The sequence below is a fragment of the Grammomys surdaster genome, unplaced genomic scaffold (genome assembly GCF_004785775.1).
Source record: "Grammomys surdaster isolate TR1022 unplaced genomic scaffold, NIH_TR_1.0 124253, whole genome shotgun sequence".
Classification (NCBI taxonomy): domain Eukaryota; kingdom Metazoa; phylum Chordata; class Mammalia; order Rodentia; family Muridae; genus Grammomys; species Grammomys surdaster.
In genome coordinates, this window is record NW_021619309.1 from 201,108 (window position 1) to 219,625 (window position 18,518).

Genomic DNA, 18,518 nt, shown 5'->3' on the forward strand with positions numbered 1-18,518 from the left:
AAAAGGCAGGGCATCAAATAGAGGGATAGGATTTCCATCCTACAGTCAAAAACTCTGACTGACCCAGAATTGTTCCTGTCTGAATGAAATGCAGGGACAAAAGTGGAGAAGAGCCCGAGGAAAAGGAGGTCCAGTGACAGGGTCAAATTGAGATCCAGCTCAGGGGGAGGCCCAGGGCCCTGACACTGTTACTGATGCTGTGGTGTGTTTGCAGACAAGAGCCTAGCATGGCTGCCCTCTGAGAAGCCCAACAAGAAGCTGAAAGAGTCAGATGCAGATACTATCACTCAATCAATGGACAGAATCCAGGTACCCCTGTGGTTCAATTGGGAAAATGCTGGAAGAAGCTGAGGAGGAGGGTAGCCCCATGAGAAAATAGGAAGACTCAACTGACCTGAATCCCCAAGATCTCTCAGGCACTGAGCCACCAATTAAGCAGCATCCACCAGCTGATATGAGGCCCCCAACACATATACAACAGAGGTCTGCCAGTTCTGGACTCTGACATAGTAGATACACTTATCTGGTGAGAGACTTAGGGCCCCAGAGAGTGAAGGAGAGGTCTGGTGTGATGAGGTGGGGGTGGGCACATCTTCTTGGAGACAAGGGGGGGGGAGTTGTGCAACAGTAGGAAAGTGGACTGAGAGGGGATAAAGTCTGGATTATAAGAAATGATTAAACGATAATAACAAAAAAACATAAAAAAATTTAATTGTAATTTCATATGGTAACAATAAGTTTTACTTTGGCCCAAAACAAACTAAAACAAAAACCAAACCTCAAACCAAACCAAACAAACAAAATAAAACAAAACAAAACAAAACAAAATCCTTGCGTAATAAAACAGAAGGAATTATCAGGATCTCAGATTTCACTTTGTTCTACACAGCTGGAGTGTCAAGATTATACAATATGTCATAAACATAATATATAGATCAACTGAATAGAAATGAGGACTCATGTAAAATTCCACACTGACACAGTCATCTGCTTATCAAAATTTTTAAAATTTTCACAAAACAGTACTGATCAATTTGGATAGCAACAGATAGAGTAATAAAATCAGATCTCTATTGATTAACCTCCAAAACTCAACTGAAAATGGATCAAGGACAGTAACATAAGACCTGATGCCCTGAATCTGACAGAGGGGTAATTAAGGAATAAATTTGAACTCATTGACATAAGACTTTTTGAACAGGACATTTTATATCGTAGTAATACAGTAAAAATTAACAAGTGTGTCTGTGATGATTTGTATATGCTTAGATCAGGGAGTGGGACTGTTGGGAGGAATAGACTTGTTAGAGTAGGTGTAGTCATGTGGGTGTGGCCTTTAATACCCTTGTCCTAGCTGCCTGGGAGCCAGTATTCTTCTAGGAGTCTTCAGATGAAGATATAGAACTCTCAGCAGCTCCTGCACCAGGGCTAACTGCATTCTACCATGTTCATGCCATGATGATAATGGATTGAACCTCTGAACCTCTTAGCCAGCCCCAATTAAATACTGTCTTTTATAAGAATTGCCTTTGTCATAGCATCTGTTCACAGGAATAGAAAACTAACTAAGACAGAAGTTGGTACCGGGGACTGTGGTATTTTTGTGATAATCTAATCATGCTTTTGTTTAGAAAAATTTGGATTTGGAAAACAGTGAACTGCTATAAATGAGGTTTAATGGGCTATACTAGTAGGAATATGGAAGACATTGTTGCTGAGTATGATTTCAACTGTGCAGACCTGGCCCAAGAAGTTTCAGTAGAGAAGAATTTCAGAATGTGGCCTAGAGACTGTTTTTGTAGAATTTTGGTGAAGAACGTGACTGCTTTTTGCCTTTGTCTGAAGATTCTACCTGAGTCTAAGGGAAAGAGATTTATATTGGTTGCATTGAAAAAGAAAGTCTTAAAAAGCCCACCAAAGACGTTATTCTCTGGGTAAGTCTCAAGAAGAGCATTTTAAACAAGCATAGCAAGCTGAGAATGGAAAAATGTAAAATATGTGGTTTGAGTCTTAAAGGGGCACCAAGAAGTGAAATATATCTGAATTCTGTGTTCAAGGATATTAGATTGAATTAAGGCAATAGTGACCTTGGGGCAAGATCCTGTCCAAAAAGTTAAGGTCCAGGAAGGGCTGTACAAACATTTAATCCTAGGAGGCAAAGACAAGCAGATTTTTTTGAGCTCAAAGCTAGCCTAGAAAAGAGCAAGTTCTAGGTGAAGAAAAACTTAACTATAGGCTTGATGGACCACACCTTTAATACCAGTGCTTAGGAGACAGTCATGCAAATCTCTGAGTTCAAAGTCAGTTTACAGAGGAAGTTCTAGAACAGCCAAGCTTCGGCAGTAAAAGAATTAGAGAACAGAAAACTAGTGATAATATAATGTCATGTAATGTCATGTAATGTCATGTTCCAGCCCCAGGAAATAGCAGAACTCTGCAACTTCAGCCACGTTGCTCTGAGTTTAGAACGAAAAATAGAAAGGACTACTGGCACAATTGATGCTGGTTATCTGGCACTAAGAAATTAGTAGTGATTAAGAAAAGACCAGCAAGCCAGGCAGTGGTGGCACATGCCTTTAATCCCAGCACTTGGGAGGCAAAGGCAGGTGGATTTCTGAGTTTGAGGCCAACTTGGTCTACAGAGTGAGTTTCAGGACAGCAAGGGCTATACAGAGAAATCCTGTCTTGAAAAACAAAACAACAACAAAAAACCCACAAACAAACAGAAAAGTCCAGCATCACTGAGGTGAAATCTGGGAAGTGTTTTCTGAGAGCACAAAGAATCCATGTTCCAGAGAGAGCCAAGGTTGTACTTTGGGCTCAACTGTCCTTGGTAATGTATAAGAGTCACGCAGGTGGTACTGGTTTTGAAGGCATGAAGAGTTCATTGAGTGTAGCTGAGGCTTGGCACTGTGAGAGACCATAGAAGGCCATTGGTGAAGTTGCAGCCTCAGTTGTATTTTATAGCCAGGACTAAAGGGGTCATGCAAAGAATTTGAGGCTTAGCACAGTGAAGGGAGCCTATGAGAGGCTATTGGTGATGCCTAGTTGCATTGGAAGACCAGCATATTGAAGATGCCAGTACCATGGGCTAATCACCAAGAACAGCAGTTGCAATGTAGTGGATTAACCTGAGCTTAGAGTGCTACAGAGGGCAGAGCTAGAGAAGTGAAGCCAGCCCTTTGGAGGAGCCCACTAGATCATGGGTGGATCCCAGTCATTGAAAAAAGAGGCTGTAGCATTGAGACTGCCTTGGGGATGCCAAGATTTTCGAGATGCTAGACCATAGGATATCTCCTGAGTAATTCAGCTAACAGGGTACAGAACCAGTCCTACAGAAAGACAATTGTTGCAGTCAACAAAAGTGACAAAGAAGTTGGATGTCTGAAGAACACTTTGACATCAGACATGAAGATGCAAAGTTTGGACATTGTCCAGTTGGTTTCCTGTCTTGCTTTCTGAATTACAGTTAAGTGGTTGGATGAATCTCAGAAGAGACTTTGAAACTTGGATTCTAACATATAGACTGAAATATGATGTTTTGTATATCCTCTTCCCAGGGAGTTACACTATTAGAAGTTGTCACTCTGTAGGAGTAGCTGTATCACTGTGGGTATGAGCTTTAAGACCCTCATCCTATCTTCCTGGAAGCCAGTATTCTGCTATCAGCCTAAAGATGAAGCAGTTTCTCTCTCTCTCTCTCTCTCTCTCTCTCTCTCTCTCTCTCTCTCTCTCTCTCTCTCTCTCATATCTGCTAGCTCTTCCTCTCCTTCTCCTTCTCCTCTCCTTACTCCTCCTCTTCCTCTCCTTACTCCTCCTCTTCCTCTCCTTACTCCTCCCATCTTAGCTCCTCCTACATATCACCTTTCCTGTTAAAATAAAAAAAGGTTTCTCTCAAAATACAATTAGAGCATAACTATACCAATTTGTATCAGTATGGTACAAGATAGACCTAATACCCAGTCCATCATTTTGTTGACTAACTAGAACCTCTGTCATCTCTCCTAACTAAGAGACTTAGTTCTGAACCTGACTTTTTTCTTGGCTGCAGAATGAATGTCAGCTGAAAACCATCCTCTCAAATCTTTTCTCTCAAAGTAAATAGCCAGGATTGGGTATGAGACAATAAGTCTTCAACCCCATCAGAAATCCAGAATCACTGAATTAAGTGAGATTATGGGAAGCACAAATCATAGCTTCTAAAACTTTGCCAATTTATAGAGACCGCAGAACACCTGGACAGTTCCAATACTATAAAATGCTGGAGTATCTGATCTTCAGCCTTCTAGCCTAGGATCATCTGACAGATCTAGTGATGCAGAATTATTAAGGACTATTCTGGAAGTGTGTCCTTTCCAGGACAGTAACTTGTCTGTAGATGAAAAGAGGCAATTCATGCCTAGTGTCTGTCTCACCACAACTGGGGAAACTCCAAAGATGCTCAATTTCTTCCTAGTATCCAAGACAGGAAGCTGTCAGGAACAGACAGGTCTTTAATGAAAATTAACATTAATACAGAAATGTTTGTAACATCAATTCTGTGAACTTCTGACATTTTGAAAGCCAACTATCCATGTAAGGCAATCTGAACTGCTGTTTGTTAATTCCTCTCAGCTAGTTCTAAATAAAATATAGAAAACACCCTAACAAAAACTCAGAGCTATTAATTTGCTATAGGCCCTTAACTCACAGGCTAACCATCTCTAATCAGTTAAAAATGTTAAAGAAAGAGTGGGTCTAAGCCTGTATTCCTAAATGTATTATATAGGAACAATACCTATGAGAGTAACAATATTAATCTCACTTCTATATCAATAAGAAACTTGTACCAATGCAAATCTTAAATTTGAAATCAAAGTAAATTTTGTACCACTTAAGAAATTATAACTTCAGCTTAATAACAATTACACATATTTCGACCAGTAGGTTATGGCTATGCAATAAATCCTAGCTATCCCTCCCTGTTCCAACAAAACCACTTCTTTTCCCTAGAAAGACAGCCCAATATTAACCACCTCAGTCCCCAAGCCCAGGAAATAGGCTATTCATTAACCTCTAAAACTTGATTATGGGTGTTGAGATATAAGAAGGGGAGCAGAGGGAAGAGCAAGTTAATAAGCCTCTGACATCTGTGTCTTCACTGCATCCAACTGAAATACCAGGACATCAGAGATTTGAGTAGGTCTGCTCAGCTTGCTTGATCAGTAAGTAGATACACCAAGGCTGTGTATTCTGCAATATACAATTCTGAAAACAAATTTTAGCATCAAGATATTTTTTGTTTGAATTCTGGAATCTAGTCTTCTGGTGGCCTGTCTCTATCATATTTAATCTATATAATTCTGAAAGTTTCTATAAGGATGTGCTCCTAACATCCTCCCATTCCTACCTCCCTACTCTCAAATTCCCCTACACTAGGGAATCCAAACTATCAGTCACCAAGGCCATCCACTTCCACTGATGCCTGACAAGGCCACTCTCAACTAACTATACAGGTGGAGCCATGAGTCCCTCCCTTTGTGTTCTAGGGATGGAGGTTTTAGAGTAGCTACTCCAGCTTATTTCTTAGGGCCATTTGCTTGGAAAATTGTTTTCCAACATTTTACTCTAAGGTAGTGTCCATCTTTGTCACTGAGGTGGGTTTCCTGTATGCAGCAAAATGCTGGGTCCTGTTTAAGTATCCAGTCTGTTAGCCTATGTCTTTTTATTGGGGAATTGAGTCCATTGATGTTAAGAGATATTAAAGAACAGTGATTGTTGCTTCCTGTTATTTTCGTTATTAGAGGTAAAATTATCTTTGTGTGGCTATCTTCTTTTGGATTTGTTGGAAAAGGATTACTTTCTTGCTCTCTTTAGGGTATAATTTCTCTCCTTGTATAGGAGCTTTCCTGATATTATCCTTCATAATGCTGGGTTTGTGGAAAGATACTGTGTAAATTTGGTTTCATTGCAGGGTATAGCAGCCTGGGCTGGCATTTGTGTTCTCTTAGTGTCTGTGTGACATCTGTCCAGGATCTTCTCACTTTTACAGTATCTGGTGAGAAGTCTGGTGTAATTCTGATAGGTCTGCCTTTATATGTTACTTGACCTGCTTCCCTTACTGCTTTTAATATTCTTTCTTTGTTTTGTGCATTTTGTGTTTTGATTATTATGTGATGGGAGGTATTTCTTTTCTGGTCTAGTCTATTTGGCATCCTGTAGGCTTCTTGTATGTTTGTGGGCTTCTCGTTCTTTAGCTTAGGAAAATTTTCTTCTATAATTTTGTTGAAGATATTTATTGGCCCTTTAATTTGGGAATCTTCATGCTCATCTACACCTATTATCCTTAGGTTTGGTCTTCTCACTGTGTCCTGGATTTCCTGGACAATTTGTGTTACGAACTTTTTGCATTTTGCATTTTCTTTGACAGTTGTGTCAACATTTTCTATGGTATTTACTGCACCTGAGATTCTCTCTTCTATCTCTTGTATTCTGTTGGTGATGCTTGCATCTATGACTCCTGATTTTTTTGCTAGGTTTCCTATATCCAGGGTAGTCTCCCTTTGTGATTTCTTTATTGTCTCTACTTCCATTTTTATGTTCTAGATGAATTTGTTCAATTCCTTCACCTGTTTGGTTGTGTTCTCTTGTAATTCTTTAAAGGATTTTTGTGTTTTCTCTTTAAGGGCCTCAACCTGTTTACCTGTGTTCTCCTCAAATTCTTTGATAGTGTTATTTATGTCCTTCTTAAAGTCCTCTATCACCATCATTAGAAGTGATTTTAAATCTGAATCTTGTTTTCCTAGTGATATGGGAACTCAGGATTTCTAGTGTCGGAGAACTAGGTTCTAATGATGTCAAGTACTCTGGGTTGCTGATGCTTATGTTCTTGTGCTTGCCTTTCACCATCTGGATCTCCTTCGTGCTACCTGTCCTGTCTTACTGGAGCCTGTCTTTCCTATTATCTTGGTTGTTTCAGAACTGTGTGGGGTGGGTGTTACTACTGGGGTTAGAGCTGGGGTCTAAGATCTGCTCAGTGCTTGGGTGCATACAGGAAGGAACCAGTGCTCCGGGCCTGGAGTGAATTCCTGGATCCTATTGGGTCCCAATTACTCTCTGTTTAGGGGGAAAGAGGGTTTGCTGTCTCCTTACCTAAGATATTTCTCAGGTTAGAGCTTCTGGGAGGCATGATTACTCTGGGTTTTGTGAGATTGGTTGCGGAGCAGCTGCCCAGGTTCTGGTCAGTGCTTGGGCCCAGGCCAGAAGTGATCCAAAGTTTTTAATTCTTGTTCTTTAGTATTAATTGTATTCAATTTCTATTGTCTTATATTTAAGGTTTTCTATCTTTTGTCTTTATTTATTTCCTCTTTCATTACATCTCCTAATTTCCCTTAAACTACTATTGTAGGTCTCCCCAATACTTTACCTTTCACCCAGATCCACTCCTCTTGCCATTCCCTTAATAAAAATAAAAAGAAATAAAAAGAAAAAAACGAGCTTGTTTCCCAAAGATGTGTCAGAACATCAGACCTTAGCATAAAAATTTACACTTAGTGTAGGATGAAAACTCTCATTAAGAGTGGGCGAAGAAACCATCAGCGATTTGATGGCTTCTAGATGAAGTAATTGAAAGGGTGCTTCGTGGTGGATGGTATGTTTCCTTGTTAACAATTATTTTTAAATCTCATTCCTACACTGTTCTGATGAGTGGATTTAGAACCACAGCATTTCGTAAAAGATGCTTCCTAGACAATATACCAACCGTTATAAACCCACATTACAACTGAGAATGTCCTTTTCCTTTGCGTATCCTCAACAACTATTTAAGATCCTACTGCAGCATCCTGCTCCAGTCCCTAGGAAGGATACAGGATGTAAGTCATAAAAGAGCTGCGCTATGTGGTGCCCCGCCCCCAGCTCCCCGGCCTCGGTCGAGAGAAAATAAAGTGAAACTACAAGGACCATAGTTCCTTTCGGTTTTCAACTTCCCCTGGCCTCAAGCATAGAAGTGACACCTCCCTTCATTAACTTACAATGGGCGCTGGAACACAACACAGTGGCTTGCTTTTCCACTTTCCACGTTCGGGATTTCGTTGATTGAATCATGAATTTGCAGTTATTACTCATAGTACAAGTCCTGCCTTTTCTTTTTTTGTGTGTGTGAATCTTATTTTCTTCAGATATAGATTTAAAAATGCGCCCAAAAGAAAGATTTGCTTTTGTAATTAAGGAAGTGAAGTGTTCAGCTTTAATTCAGGGATTATGGGAGTCATGAGTCACTTTGCATAGTTATAAAATGAAAATTTTCCATGGCATTTTTAGCAGATTCGTATGCTTTTTTAATGTAAATATAAATGTGGTTCTTAAGTAGAATCTGAATGTCTAACATAGGACATGCTTTGAATTATTCAGTTCTTTAATATATCTGCCAATATTTATCTAAATACAGAAGTAGGAAGAGATACTTCATTCAATACCACATAATTTGTCCTCAAGTATACCAATTGCAGGATATAGGATGATCATCTCAGTTACTTTAAACAATTTTATGTGTACTTTTTTGTTTTAATATTCATTACTCTTCTTAGACGGTCAATCAAACAGTTAGTTGTGATATCAAAAGAAACTTCAACATAGTCTTCTTGTGAAGACATTTTGGTTATATCAGAGTACAGCATAGGATCTTGGCAATTCATTTATAGCCAAAGAGCAAGCGCAGGTCCAGTGGATGGAAAATAATTAAGTACGGAGGAAGACTGGCTCAAAAAGGATCAGTGACAAGACATCATCTTGAAAAGAGGAGGGATGAGAAACACACTCAGATATGCAGACAGGTAGAGTCTTGCTCATAGAAAAATTGTTCTTATTAAATAGAATTTTATATGAAAATATACATACATGATAAATAACAGACTCTGCATCCTGGATGAAAATTGATTGAGGAATGAAAGAATTTCATTGTTAGGACATTTAAGTGTTTTGTTGTTGTTGCAGTTCTTGTTTCTGCTGTGATGTTTCCTCTTACATTTTCAGCATCTATATGTAGAGCTGTATCTGTTTGTAAAATACTCTACTTACGTTTAACAGTGTCATTCCAATGATTCAAGTTTTTTTTTAAAGATCTTTCCTTTTCAAGCATACCTCCCCTATCCAATAAGCAACCCTAATATTTTTCATGAATTCTATCATCAAATGTGAGTTTTGCCTAAAGTGATTTGTTTTATTCTGTTTCTCAACATCACCATAACAAAATAAAATTAAATGTCAAATTTCTTGAAAATTCCTTTTCACTGGAGTTCCAGATATAGTTGGGGAGGTATCCTGATTACCTGTAGCCAGTCTTAAGAGCCAGAGGAATTTTGGAGCCAGAGGAAAGAATTATGTCCTAGTCCTCATGACACGGAGTGACAAAAATTGTGTGAAAAAATTCTGTAATTCATTCATTTATGCTTTCCATAGTTTCCTCCTAGAGCCAAAAATTGTGGAACATAGTTCTATAAACTATTGTCATCTGATGAATAAAGTACTTTCTCTTATCTAAGTAGAATTAGTACATGTCTCCGGGCTCTTGCAGGGAGTCTTTACCATTTGGACACAATTGTTTAGTCTTCAATATCATCTGAATGTGATAGCAACTTTCAAAACATTTACCTTATATTTTAAGGAGGTCAAGTTTTTTCTTTTATTTTATTGGATATTTTATTTACATTCCAGATGTTATACCCTTACACCATCCCCTTCCTCCCCCACCTCCTGTCCAGGAACCCTCTATCCCACCCCCTCCTACTGCTTCTATGAGGATGTTTCCCCACCTAAATGCCCACTCCCACCTCGCCACCCTCGAATTCCCCCATACTCGGTGTCCAGCCCTCATGTCACCAAGGATCTCCTCTCCCACTTATACTGACAAGGCCATGGGTCCCTCCCTATGTGCTCCCAGTCTGGTGGTTTAGACTCTGGGAGCTCTGGCTTGTTGGTATTGTTGCTCTCCTCATGGGGCCGCAAACCCTTTAAGCTTCAACAGTCTTCACTCTAACTCCTCCATTGGGAATCCCATGATCAGTTCAATGGTTAGCTGTGAGCATCTACCTCTGAATATGTCAGACTCTGGCAGACCTCTAAGGAGACAGCTTAATAAGGCTTCTGTCAGCATGCACTTCCTGACATCCATATCAGCATCTACCTTTGGTGAGTGCACATGGATGGATACACAGGTGGAATGGTCTCCAGATGGCTAGGAGGGTAAGTTTTAATTTAATATTAATACTTTATATTGTCACTAAAATAAAAAGGCTAGCTTTCTCCTAAGGGATTTCTCAGCAGTTAAGAGGAATGACTACTCTTCCAGAAAAACTGTTCAGTTAACATTGCCTATGTTACTTTGAATATGTCTGCTTACCATGATCTGAGATTCAAGCTACAGGGAGCTGAGGCACTCACTCTTCTGGCATCTTCAAGCACTTTAGACAGGTGATCCATAGACACATATTCAAATACTAATACCCAGTAACAACAAATAAAATAGTCTTTTAAATATATGTGTTTGCAATTGTCATACTTTTAAAATAAATAGGTTCGATTTGAAAATTTTCCTTATGAGCAAATCATTGTTTGCTGTATGTACTGGAGGAAATTTCAATCCAGAAATTTCAACACCAGAGCCCTCAAAGTGAAAGAAATGTTCTCTCACAGGGTAATGGATGCAGGCTCTCTTGATCTAAACAATCAATTGTTATAAAGAAGACACCACTTCATAGAAGTGAAGTCTCTGGGAAATGATTCCTTAGGGTCAACATGTAGAAACTGTGTTCCAAAAAGGATAAAGTCATACGTTTGTTGTCTACTGAACTCACTAGTGACTAGAATCAACCAAGTAGCACTGGTTATGGAGGCATCAAAACATCATGGACAATAGCTCTGGCTTGTCACTATGTGGCAGGGATGAATTTCCTAAAGACATACCAACAGACTTTACTGGTAAAAGTGAAGCCCAGCTACTGCAAGTTACCCCAGTTTTTTGGGATGCAAATATCATAGGATGACCAACAAGATTACTAACAACCATGGGTGGAGACAACCATGATCTAGAAGACCAGCTGTACATATACTCCAGAGGGTAGAGCTAGAAAAGTTACCCCAAACTTATAAAAGACTCTAGAAAATAGTAAGTTGTCCAACGATACTAAGTTATTAACACAGTTGAGGTTTGATTTTGCTTTGTTCACATTGTTGCTTGACTCTTCACTGTTGAATTAAGAAAGCACTTTTAAATTATTTTTATTTTACAAGAGCACATTTTTCAAAACTAGATTTTTGAGTTTTGTAGATAATTTGTATTTTAAATCATTGCCTTTTTTTAATACACTGAATTTTCAAAGTGTTTGATATAGCAACACTGTGGGGCTTTATATGTCCCAGGACAGATATGTTTGATATTCATCTTTTGGTAAAGTACTTGTCTAACATAAATAGATTTGAAGTTGATCTTCATCCCAAATACAAGTTAGATTGTACACACAAGGGACTTCAGCACCCAGGAAGTAGAGGCAGAAAAATATGTAGCTCAAGGTCATCTTAAGCATTTCTCAGGAAAGCCCGAGTCCATTTCAGAAAAAAGATAATATATGCTCTGTGCCATTGTAAGCTGGAAACATGTAACTTGCATTTGATTTTACAGGGGTTGCATTGAACATATTGACTTGAGGCCCAGAAGATACTTTCAACTTTTAAACAATTTTCATTCTGCAAAAGATGATGGGGCTCTTTAAAGTCAGATAATATACATTTTTATTATGATATGATTGTGAGACTGTGAGAGATAAGGTGTTGAATGTCATGGTTTGAATAAGATTCACACTATTAGTCTCCAATTTTCAAATAATTGATTCCTAGTTGATGGCTGTTTTAGGAATATTAGGACATACATCATTGCTGGACAAAGGATGTCCCTGGGATAGCTTTCTATCTTTTGCAAATCTCTTGATGTATGGAATACTTCACTCTGCTTCTTCTCCATGGTCTGAGATATAAGCTGCTACTTCAGCAACCTGCTGCTTGTCAATCACGATATATAAAGACCAAAAGTATTCTTTTGCTACTATAATTTTAATTTTATTAATATATTTTTGTTGTTGTTACTAAAGGATTCCCAAATGTAATCCTGTCTGTAAATTCAATGAAGACTCTCTCCCTATACCTCTAAGGTATTAGATTTAAAGGGATGCATTAACATAGCTGCTCTTTTTTCACGAAAATATTTGACTGTAAAAGTAATTAATGATCAAAGCCAAATGCACATTTAAAAATGAAATATAGCCGGGCGTTGGTGGCGCACGCCTTTAATCCCAGCACTTGGGAGGCAGAGGCAGGCGGATTTCTGAGTTCGAGGCCAGCTTGGTCTACAGAGTGAGTTCCAGGACAGCCAGGGCTATACAGAGAAACCTTGTCTCGAAAAACCAAAAAAAAAAAAAAAATGAAATATAAAGCATTCATAGTATATTGACTTACAACTTTAATCATATCATTTAAGAGATAGAAGCAAAAGAATTACTACAAGTTAGTGACCAGTGTAAACTACAGTTTAATAAAAATAAAAAAGGGTAGGAACAAAAAATGAGGTCAAGAAGGAGGAAGAGGCAGAAGAAGAGGAGGAGGAGGAGAAACAGAAAAGGGGAAATAGGAGAAGAAAAAATAGAAGAGGAGGAAGAGGAGGAGGAAGAGGAGGAGGAGGAGGAGAAAGAGGAGAGGACTCCAATAATCATAGACAAGAAAGAGCTCAAGAAACATGCAAAAAATTTTTATCACAGGTAAACTGGAATTCTATGCTATGGGAAGGATGGGGTTTGGAAAATCTGAGCATATGCAAATTAGTGATTTATATTCCCAGGTAATATTTATAATTAAATAATATTAAATAATTATAATAATTAAATATTATAATAAAATGGGAATAATTTATATTCCCAGATAATATACCCTGTATAATTTGGGTTAATATTAAAATCTATTAATTCCATATTGCTATGACTCTTCTAACTCCCACGTTAAGTAATCATTGAATTGGACCAGTATATATCCTCTTCATTATACAGATATTATAAGCAGTACACAGAAGTTTTCATAAGTTTCTCAGATAACACTGTCAATGCTAGAATTAAAATCAAATCACAAATTATGAAGACATGGTTTTAGTCCATAGACTATCACAGCATAGATTACACCACACATCTCATGCAGGTTTTTTATTCTTTTGAGATGATTATTCTCTCTTTCAACTTGATGTGATATAGAATCATATGAGAGGCAAGACTCTGTCATCTGTGAGTAGGATTAGCTTAGTTAATTTAATTGAGGTAGGAGAGCCTATCCATTTGTGTTGGACCAGGTTGAACATCCTTAGCACTGGTGTCTTCCCTAATAAATTGACTTTCTATGTCCCAGGCAAGAACTCTACAACTCTAAGTTGAACATCCTTAGCACTGGTGTCTTCCCTAATAAATTGACTTTCTATGTCCCAGGCAAGAACTCTACAACTCTAAGTCTGTAGATTGATAATTTTACATGTATATCCATAATTACTCATTATTCATATGATAGAAAATGTAATTTATCTTAAAACACAGGAATTTCTGTAGATATTTTTAGTGTTTCAATCCTACTTTGACACACAGTATATGGATAAATGCAGAAAATCTTGGTTCACTTTTTTTGTCTAGGTAACCCTATAAAATCCTTGACTTTTGTGTCTATTGTATTAAATGGAAGATGGGATAGCCAGGATATAAAAACCTTTAACCTTAACCAGCCAGGTGGCATATAAAGATGGAATGCTTTAAGTTTATAGCCAGTCTATTCTATTCAGCATCATCCTGGCCAGAAAAGGCTATTGATGCAAACATTGTCTTTAAAAATTATAAGTCAGTCTGTCTTGTTGAGTATTTTCTGCCAGGCAACCTATGACAATTTTGACAAATACAGAACTACAGCACTGTAGTTTCACTGTCTACTTTTCTACTAGGAATTAATATTTGCAAGTTATCTTTAAAGTTCAAGATGGCAGCAAGTTTTAAACTTTTCCAGTGCTGGCAGAAGCTTCAGAGAGACTGATCTGCAGCAGCACAACCTGCTTAAGAGTAGTCATCCACTTTTTCCAGTATAGGATGAACTGATATATTACCATACTTATTGCCCGAATCCTACATTGAAGCAAATTTAACCACACAGAGAGAGCTTCTGAAAGTTCTAACATGGGATAGGAAGCAGGATGTTTCTATATGCATTCAAAGCCACTTTTTTATTTTTGCCGATTTTTTTTCCTTCCATGATTTCATAGTGCACAATGCAGATTGTCTAAATTCAAAATACATTTAGTAATTCCTTATGCATTTCCCTTTCCCATGTAGACTCTGACTTGCAGAAAAAGATATTACTAAGTCAATATCATATTTACATTTTTTGGAAAATAATTGAATGTACAAACATTTGAAATCATGAAGCTTTCTACATTTTTGTTTGTACTTTCATTTTCACATTCAGTCTCAATCATCAAGGGTTAAATGTACACAGAAGAGCCTGAGTGATATTTCTGCTTATAAAATCAAGCACTGCTGTGCAAGAGGACTTCCCAGAACTCACATCAGGAATCTCAAACTGTATGTTATTGCAGATCTGGAAACACATAGCTTTTGGCACATACACATATGCACACACACACATGCACACACACACACACACACACACACACACACACAGAGGAGGAGAGAACAGATAGACAGAGACTAAGTGATACACAGAGACAGAAATGGAGACACACATGATTAGCATTAATAAAATAAAATCAAGCTATCTGTGATTGCCCATAACTTTACTTCTAGCACTTAAGGGGAATAAGCTGGTAAATCTCTGAGCTCAAGCCAGCCTGATCTAAAAAGTGAGTTCTGAGTCAGCAAATTCTAATGAGTAACACCTTGTCTAAAACACAAACAAACAAACAAACAAATAAGAATCTCATAGCAACGAATTTTAAATCATAAGGAAAAAATTTCATCACTGAATGATAAATCAATGCTTTCATTAAACAACAAATATTATTTTCATGGTAAGGATTTCATTTACATTATCACATAGGAAATTTAAAAAAATACACCTAATCAAATAAAACCTCCATAAGGCAGAACATTGTTAAGGCAGCATTTCTTTTTCCTTAGTGATTTCTCCTGATAGTATGACAAGTATCTAGGGCTTTTTGTACATTTCTTAGTTTTAGTTACATTTTTCTAAGCACTCTTTATTTCCTTTGTATAGAGATCAAATAGTGAATATAAATCAATATTATGTTGTCACCATTGACAGCAAAGCACCTTGAATTTATTCCTGAGTAATATATAGAGGGGTTTATGATGTCTCTCCTCTGTCATACTAGCAATAGGAAAGCTTAAAACTCATGGCTGCCTGCCTTTTGTCATTGGCTATAAAAAAGATTTTGAATGCCTGCAGCCTGGCAAACATGCACGCATGCGTGATTGAAGGGTTGTGCTGGCTCACTAGCACAGACTGGGGGGTTGGGAGTGTGATTAGTCAAGTCAGTGCAGCAGGTCCTGCTCAGAGAAGAGGCAGCCAAGGATGCCTGTCACATCCACTCTAGGAATGGTCAGCAAGGCAATGCAGCAACCAAGGTCAGCTCCCACTTTGACCACTTGTTTCTTTCACAGGTAGACATGATTTATGCATCTAAGTATTGCAAATTTGTCGGGATTAGAATTTTATCCTATACATCTCAAGTCTTTGTTTGAAGAATCAGATCAGAAAGATATCTTCAGATCAGGACCTGGCTTCCTTTGTCCTGTCCTGTGTTGTATTGGCTGTGGTGTCCCTCCCCTTGAGCTGTCTATCAGTCCTGTTACCTTAGCTCAGTTCTCTTACAGGATGAACATTAACATTTCAAAGTCCTGACAGTATTGTGGATTATTGATGTGTGAGAGTAAAGGCAGACAGAAAAAGAAAAGAACATTTAATTTTGTATATGGATATTACATGAAAATGATATTCCTAAAGGAATTTGAATTAGGTTCTGCCATGCCCTGAAGGATGGGAACGATAAAGGCACTTGAGGGTTAACATGCAGATTATCTTTAGAAGAAAACCACAAGAGATAATGGTGGTTTGTACCTTCCAGTTCCTGAATGAACAGGAGGATCAGGTAAGTATGAGTTTTGACACAATGAGTTTGACACATTATACTTATAAAACAGGAAGGGGGATTTCAGAGTGTCATTTAAAAAGATAGTGAACAGAGTAAATTCAGGTGTGTGAACTACCAACATGTGGAAACATGGTGTGTCTTTACATATAGAGCTATAGTATGTACATTGGTACAGAATTATAATCCTTTCTTCTGTCATCTTGTAAGGTTATCTATTTTGAATATTATTGCACTGATTCAGTGTTGTTATGTATGTGTTACTTATTATTATATTTTTTGTAATCTTGCCCAGATTAAAAACTAAACTGGTAAATTGGGAAGTACTTTCTTTGGACATTAAATCTATTCTCCTTTGCTCTAATCTCCTGATTTTGATGAAGTTTTTAAGATATGGAAAATAGCATACAGATTTTTTTTTTTGCATACAGAATTTTTTTTAGGGGGGTGTCCCATTCTCTGGCAAATTCACATGGGTATGCCTTGCTTTTAGTTTTTGTTTGTTTGTTTGGTTGGTTGGTTGCAGGTCTTATTGGATTTGTACTTTCTTTTTCATTTCAAAATAGCGTTGTATTTAAGTTTTATTGAAAAATAATTGTAATACAATATATCATGATTACAGCTTCCTTTTTTTCTAGTCCTCCCAGTTCCTCCCTACTTACCCTCTCTTTCAGATCAGCTCTCCTTCTGTCTCATACTAGATAAGCACACCCAAGAGACAGCAACCAACTATATCAAATGAAATATAATAAGATCAAAAATAGTAATATTGAGGGTGGAGAAGGCAATCCAGTAGAGAAAAAATTACCACAGTAGTGGGCCCAAGAATCAGAGACCCACTTGTTAACACACTCAGGAATCCCACAAAATCACTAAGCTGAATGCTGCAACATGTGCAAAGGAGCCATTGCCAACGATTGTAGGCTCTGGAACAGAGAGGTCCACTGGGGCATGTCCTTTGCTTTTTGTCATTGTGTTTTGTTTTTTCATTTCAAAATGTTTGGATTTAAGTTTTTAAGGTATTTCCAAAGTGGAATCATAAGCTGATTCATGCCACCAGCACTCTGAGGGATTCTGAAGGTTGTTTCTTCGCAAGCATTGCTAATTAAGCAATTATAGCATGATAGTACCATATACTACAACTTTTGTTACTTTAACTGTCAACCATAAATATGGTTTAAATCTGGTCTCTGGGAGAACTGTGGGGGAGCACCCTCATACAGGTAGCAGGGAGGGGGATGGAGGTGGTGGTGGAGGGGAAACCAGGAAGTGAGAAGTGGGAAGTAGAATATCATGGGTTGGGAGGCAGGTAGAGGGAGTAACTGGGAAGTGGAATATCATTTGAGATGTAAACAAATGGAATGATTAATAAAAATTTTAAAGAATATTTAAATCTGCTTTAGTGTTACCTCTTGCAAATTCTCTTTTTATTTAAGTTTTCTTTTTTCTGCATTGAGTCTTTTTTGTTTCTATAAAAGATACAATTATAAGCTTAATTTGGGGAAATATATTGTTTATTCTTACATTGAATATTTGTAATTATAAATGGATTCTGGGATTCTACTTATAATTCCTAGTTAATTAATCCATGTCTGTCACTAAGATTTTCTTTAATAACTCGTATCTTCTTGAAGTAGTATTTTCACTAAATTAGACATTTCTCTTTGAACTACAAAAAAAAATATATATATATATGTAAATGCTTATATTATAAATAAAAGTAACAAATATTTCATACATAGTACTTATAAGTGTATGACATGTAAATTTTATTATTATAATATGCAGTATAATATACATTTCAATTCATAATAAACTACATACATGGCTACTAAATATAGACTAGCTGTACTTGTTTGGAATATGGAGATTTGTATATAATAAGAGTAGAGGTACACATAGATATGTATATGTATATATTTACAACTTTGTATATGATATATAAAGTATACTTTATATATATTTGATGGATATAAAATATGTATGTATATATAAAGCTTTATATATAATATATATTATGTATAAAATGTATAAATATTCTCATATAAATATCACCACATTATGTTCAAATATAGCTATTTTTTATATTTTGTAATTATATACGTAGTTTATTATGTATTATAATACATATTATATATTGAAATAATAAAAACGTATGGTCAATATAATTATGTATATAAATAACTATATAACTGTGATAAAATACATACTTCATATAACACACAAATATATACATATATATAAATATATATGAATAGGTTTTATAAAGATTCTTTATACATCCTTAGTTTTGCTAAACACAATCCACTTATTTCACCCATCTTCAAAACCTATTATCATT